The sequence below is a fragment of the Channa argus genome, chromosome 8 (assembly GCF_033026475.1).
Source record: "Channa argus isolate prfri chromosome 8, Channa argus male v1.0, whole genome shotgun sequence".
Classification (NCBI taxonomy): Eukaryota; Metazoa; Chordata; class Actinopteri; order Anabantiformes; family Channidae; genus Channa; species Channa argus.
Genome location: NC_090204.1, coordinates 6180310 through 6187069, shown reverse-complemented (window position 1 = coordinate 6187069; position 6760 = coordinate 6180310).

Sequence of the window (6760 nt, the reverse complement as noted above, 5' to 3'; positions counted from 1 at the left end):
CACACACACACACACACACACACACACACACACACACACACACACACACACACACACACACACACACACACACACACACACACACACACACCCACCCACACACACACACACACACACATTTCATTGTACTATTTAAATACTTTAGGATATCCCACTAATTCCCTCACATCCAATTTTAACTCTCACTGCTGAATCTTCACACCTCATCCTTATCTTTCTTGTATAAAGAGTGGATGTGTGTATATGTATACTGTGTATGCCTTTAACCTGCATAGTGTGTGCAGAATAAATACATACTCAAACTTACAGTATTTACAGGCACACACACATAAAGTGAGTAATTGTAGTGCTGACAGAGGCAGGACACCCAGTAATAAATCAGCAGACAGATGTAAAGGCTTACCAGCTGGTGTTACATGTGCTGTACTTTCATATATATTCTTTAAATTACTCTTTATTTATTCAATTTAGCCTTACATAGAGTCCCAGCCAGACAGTAGCATGACATTTAGTGTGCAGACAAATCAACAATAAAAACATTTCACAAGTCATAGACAGTGGGAATGTTTTTCCTCTCTGAGCCAGCAGTCGTACTTGGAATATTTGTTCGAAATTTATAGTGGAGTTTTGGTTGAGTCGTTTTCTGCTGAGTGATTGGAAACTTTGAAAGGTGGCTCTCCTCCACACACATTTACAACCGTGTTGGCAATGTCCTTACGCCTGCCTGTATAGTATGACAGGAAATAGCAAGTGGTTTAGCGTAAATGCTTATTGGAAGAAATTTAGGATACCCAGCATGGTGAAGCTGGTGTTTATGGTTGATAAAGCATCAATCCTAGACAGTCTGTTTACATGCAAAACATAGATGATACAGACGCACACATACACACACTGAAACACACTTATTCACCCTGCTTAGCGGTTCTGAGAAGGAGCAATACTCCTTATAAAATACTGAGTCATGAGTACGTTCCAGAATTCAAGCATTGTTTTCCCTCACGTCTCTGAGTTTAATTCCTATCACACACACAAACACAGACTGTACATTTCCCCATCATCACATCACTATTGTGCGGTTCAGTGGCTAATGACTTTATGTTCTTGCTAACCGATGCGATTCTTCGCCGCTGGTATTAAAGATAAGGCCTAAGTGCGAATGTGTGTGTGTGTTTATGTGTATACCCTTGGTTATATCAGTAATGAAATAGAAAGGCTGATTTCATGGTAATTGTTTACAGTACAAATCCCATCCCGTAAATTGGCCTTCTTCCATTTATCGTTTTATATGGAGAGAGATAAAGGTATAAAATCTACAAATAAGAATGAAATGAGTAAAGAAATATTTAGCAGGAGGAGAAAGAGGACATGGACCTATTATAAAAGAGTCTTATATAAGAATGTTTCACATTCGTATAGATCACGCGGGAGTTCCAGAAAGATTAGTCACTTGTATAACTGGCAAGTTTTCAAGTTAATTACCTGAAATCAGATTTGTTAAATTTCGGTAGAAACCTCCTTTCATCCACACATAAGGCAAATTGCCAAGAATCACTTTCAGATATGATTTACCCCAAGTATGGTTAGAGGTGATGAAACAAGTTGGGTTGAAAGTGGGAGGGTAAAAACAGAGAAGTGAGAGAAGAAAGACAAGATGGATGGATTGAAGACGTGCACTGTGTTTTAGATCAGTGGAGGTGGAGGAGGGGTGAGGTAGGATGATGAGGAGCAGAGTGAGATGCTGAGATGGAGGAGGGGAGTGAGGGGAAATCCCTCTGGGAGGTTCGTCTATCCACATATGTAATGAAAAGATAGTCATCCATGTACCCGCCTAATGTAGTGTATCAATGAACAGCTAATAGCGTCCCTCCCTCCCTCGCTAATCAGTTGTGTTTGCAGCAAGGTTATGGGCTTTGCTCAGTTCTCTCTGCCTGGAGGCAAACCAAAGCCTTTCTAATCTGTGGCTTGTAGACCAACCTACCCCACACTTGTATTCACTCTATGCCCCTTTATTCCTATTTCTTTACCAGAGGCCAGAGGTCACGAGCTGGCAGGTGATTGGATGTTGTTGTGGTAAGAAAATCTGATATCACTGCCCACAGGCTTTTAGCCTACTATGGGTGTGTGTGTGTGTGTCTGTGTGTCTGTGTGTATAGGTCAGCAAGGGACAAGAACCAGATTTTTGTCTTGAACTAGACGTTCTGAATACACACCCCACCTGGAAATTAACAGGATCCATATGTCTGCATGAGTGTGTATGCGTCTGTGTACAGAAGACTTAGAAAAACCACATTCCCAGATACAAGGCCTTCTTTTTGTTATGAGAATGGGTTAGATTTTTTCACAGACAGATAGTATCAGTTGGAAACACACACACACACACACACACACACACACACACACACACCTACACACACACACACACACACACACACACACATTCAGACAGCTGGAATGGGGAATGCAGAAAGATTCTCTATTAAAGTTTTTGATGACCCAGTCCTGGCCACATAAACCAGGATGGCTGGAAGATCATTGGGATAGAAAAGGGCACTTTCTGCCTAAATTGTTTTCTATCTTATTGATTAAAGTGGTGCCTTTTGTTTTGCCACACTGATGCTAACATGCTAACATAATGATGCTCAAAGATTAGATCTAAATGTTGTTTGAAGTGGAGCTTTCAGGCCCTTGCCAAAAAGTTATTTATGCTCTTACAAAGGTTGTACTAGGTCGTTGCTATCATAAAACAGGAATTACCAGATTTGTATGTCCCCACCAATCTGTAAAGTTGCAGTTTATATGTGTGTCCAGAGTCAACCTATAATCATAACGTTTGTGTCAGATGTGATGAAAGTCTCTCCAGTCGTGCCTAAAAAATCACGTTCAAAAATGCTAAGTACTAAAAGGCTTTAAGGGCTGCCAAATGGTTTATGATGTTTTTCTCTGTTGTCACCAGATATACCGTGTGTCAAAACATTTAATGTGGACTTTCAAGATGGCTCCAGTGGTTCTCTAGACAATTTCTATCAACCTTAAAATACATAAACTAAGATCTTAGGGCTTGTTGGACTTGTTGCTGCTGAGGGGCTGCAATTGATTGCTGACATATTATTTCAACAGTTGCTAGTACTAAATAAGTGGTGTATGAGAAGATGGTGATAAGAACTGGCGGAATGGTAGTAGAGATGTGCCTCTGAAGAAAAAACAGAGTTGCTAACACATTTTGTGGTTGCTGAGGTATCAGTTGGAGGTTGCTGGTCATCAGACAGTGTCAAAGCATTACATGTTGGACAATTGATTTTATAGTATATCAGAACAGAAGAGTTTATCAACCCAAAGAAATGTGTAAACCATGTAAATTGAACCAGCTATGATTTTGTAAATTAATACTAAATGCTTAGAATGTGCTTTTGCTCCACTGGTTGCACAATATAGTGTGTCATATGTGTTGGTGAGAGGAGTGTGACACAGAGAAATCAAAAACTGATTTAAATTTTCAGCGAGTTGCAAATGCAACGTTTTGGAAAAATGCTACGGTCTTGCCCTTCTTATCTCTAAAACAAATCATCTTTTTGCGGTATTGAGGTTTGTTAGAGTGTGTGATTGTGTAGGTGAAGGTTGCAGGTCGTGGATGTCATGTGATCTAAGATTCGTAGAGCTGGTATCTAAGTTTTTAGTATAGTGACTCAGAGTTTGGTAGACAGATGAATGAGACACACACGGTGTTTTTGGCGTAAGGTTATGGACTGAAAGGATTCTGTAGTAATTATTCGTCTATAACTCTCACTCTTCATCTGAACACTAAAGTGCTCTCTTGGCACTCTGTTCTCCACTTTAGTTTGATTGAAAAGACCCTCAAGTAGACACGGTTTCCAATATGGTCTAGCTGAAACCCATACATGGGCACACAGAATAATATGAGAATGCACATGCACAAAACACACATGCAAACACACTCCACAGCTGATGTATTATATTTTTTATGAGCACACCATGCTCTCTTGGCAGTGCCTCAGCTCTTCAAAGTTCAAGCACCCAATAGTTGATATCCTGGGTTAATGCCAGACCTATTCACTGCACTCTCTCTCTCCACACACACCACACTCACACGCACACACACACACACACACACACGCGCACGCACACACGCGCACGCACGCACGCGGCTTCGCAGCCCCCAAGCTTTGAGTGTTCTGTGCCTTTGCCAAATGTTTCACTGCAATGGGGAACTGACTGCAGTCATTTCTCATGAAAGCTCAAGCTTTCTCTCACCTCTTCCCCACTTCTCAGACTTGACTTTCCCTTTGTTGCATCTGAAAAATAATTGCACAGTCAAGCCCACTAATTAGCTGGCATAGGTGTAGGAGGGCTATCAAGATGAAGATATACTGTACCTACGAGAATGAGTTGATATACACAGAAAAAGTGGAGAATAAAAGATGGGGGGAGTAAAAGTTTAAAAGGTGGTAGAGTAGTGGAGACACAGCAACGATTCGAGCAGCCAAACAAACCCAGTGACCTCTCTCCTCGCCTTAGTGCTTTCGCTCTGAGATGTTCTCTTTTGGCAGCAACCAGACATCTCTGTCCCAGCCCTGCCCATCCTCTCCGAGCCTCACCTAGTATACAAAATCACAGTCTAGTCCAACAGGGCAGAAAAAGCCAACCCTGCCCTATCTGCTCACCCAGCTCTGCAGGAGGCAAAGCGTGGAACTTCAGCTGCTCAAATGAAACACTGGAAAACTTTATAGCTGCGTAATCTTGAAACCTCTCCCATCAGCCCTGTTGTTTTTCCTTTTAATGAAGCACCAACATTCTTTCTGTATGTACCCTAGCTGTTCTAGCTTTATTTTAACACTGCCTTTGCTATGTTTTCTTGTTTCCCCCTCTATGTGTTTCCCTCTTTTAGCTTTCTCTTTCTCCATCTTCACCTCTCGCACCCACTCCACCACAGCCACCACCTCGCGCTGCCTAGCCGTCTCGCTGGCCTGCTGTAACAGAGTCAGGGGCTTAGAGAGCAGTCAGCACAGAGATTCTCCACAATGCAAAGCAGATGTGTGACACACACACATGTGAAAGAGCAGCCTGGAGCATTTTGAGAAAGAGGGTGGAGAGAAGTAAGCAGAGGCAGCTCTGTTGCTAAGATACAGGAAAAATAAAACAGACTCAGAGCTGCAGTGTCTAGCTGAAACAGGCGGTTTGTTTCTCACATAGACAAACGCACGCGCACACACACACAAACACACACACACTACTAACTGTCAGGACTGGACAACAATGTTTGAGAGAGTCCAGGAAAAATGGGTGGCTTGAACCTGTAGACTTTCATAAAGTTTATTGAGTCTGATTCTGGTGCTTACATGTTGTTCTGCTTAAATTTGTTCACAAATTAATAAGATGCAAATTGCTGTATGAGTTTATCAGTTGCTGAGTATGTTGGAGGTTCCTGCATTTTCATTTACAGTATATGTATACGTGGGTGTATGTGTGTGTGTGAGAGAGACAGAAAAAGAGAGTGTCTGTCATTGTATGACATCCTACCTGTTGAATTCATTCTGTCTTTTGTCATCCACCTCTTTCTGTCTTTCTGTCTTTTTGGTATTTTATTAACCTTCAGCTGTGTTATGTTCATGGCTGTTAAATTCATGCACATACAATGTTCCTTTGACATTACTGCATTCTGACCTTAGTAAGACAGAAGGCCTACACAAATGTTTATTTCCCCTTGCTCTAGAACAGGTGCTATCTTCTTAAAAATCTCCCGATGGCTGTAAGCAGGCGCCTACACACACATATATAAAGCTGAGCGGGATTCCTGGGACTAATGTTTAACAGGGAAAAATTGGACTGCACCATCAATTTTAGCTCTTTCTGCAGACACTGTGGTTTACTCTAGATAGCTGGGCCAAGCCTTTATAGATAAGCAACGTTTGGCCTGCCTGTGGGAAAGATGAAAGCATTCTCCCTGGAGCTGAATTCTCTTTCTGTTTCCCACATATTCTTGCTATCAGCGAGCAGCTTGAAAACTCTGTTGAAAAGATTCTTCAAGTCCTGCAATTGCAACAAGTTAGATACACAGTTTATATGTGGCGACCAAAGTATTTGTTTTACACTCATTATGTATGCCAAGTGTGCAAGACTTTTTCACGTGTATTAACACTCACCATCTGAGTATGTGCTGTTGTACAGATTAAATACATAAACCATCATAAATGATGAAAATGTATGCAACATTTCCAGACTGACATCCTGACAGCATTAGGTTGTACTGCTGCACATCATCACATTCTCCATAGTGGCTCATATGCTGTACCAAAGACATAGAGAAGTATTTAAGATAATTTTTAATATTTTGGAAAACTACTGTCTTCACAGTCGAATACTACTTTAAATTTTGTTTTAAAGTAGCACACACACACACACGCCCAAACAGACCTACCATGGTGAGTGCTTTGAGTAACTGTAGATTACGGAGCTGTCAAACTGGTTGCTGAAACGAGGCAATTAAATCAGGAGATGTCTTGCTAATGGGCCAGCTGAACCCCCCCTACAAGCACACCTACACACCTAGACATAAGAACAGCCTGAGAATCTCCTCATTACCCGCCTGAACCTAGTCCCAAACAAAAGAAAAGCACTGTTAAATGTAAGGCTGCCTCTAGGCTCAGAGGACTAAAGACACACACAGACTAAGGCCAGGAGTGCAGGATTTGCAGAGGCATGCACCACACTAAGCCCTGACACACAGGTATGAATAAGATTCCAC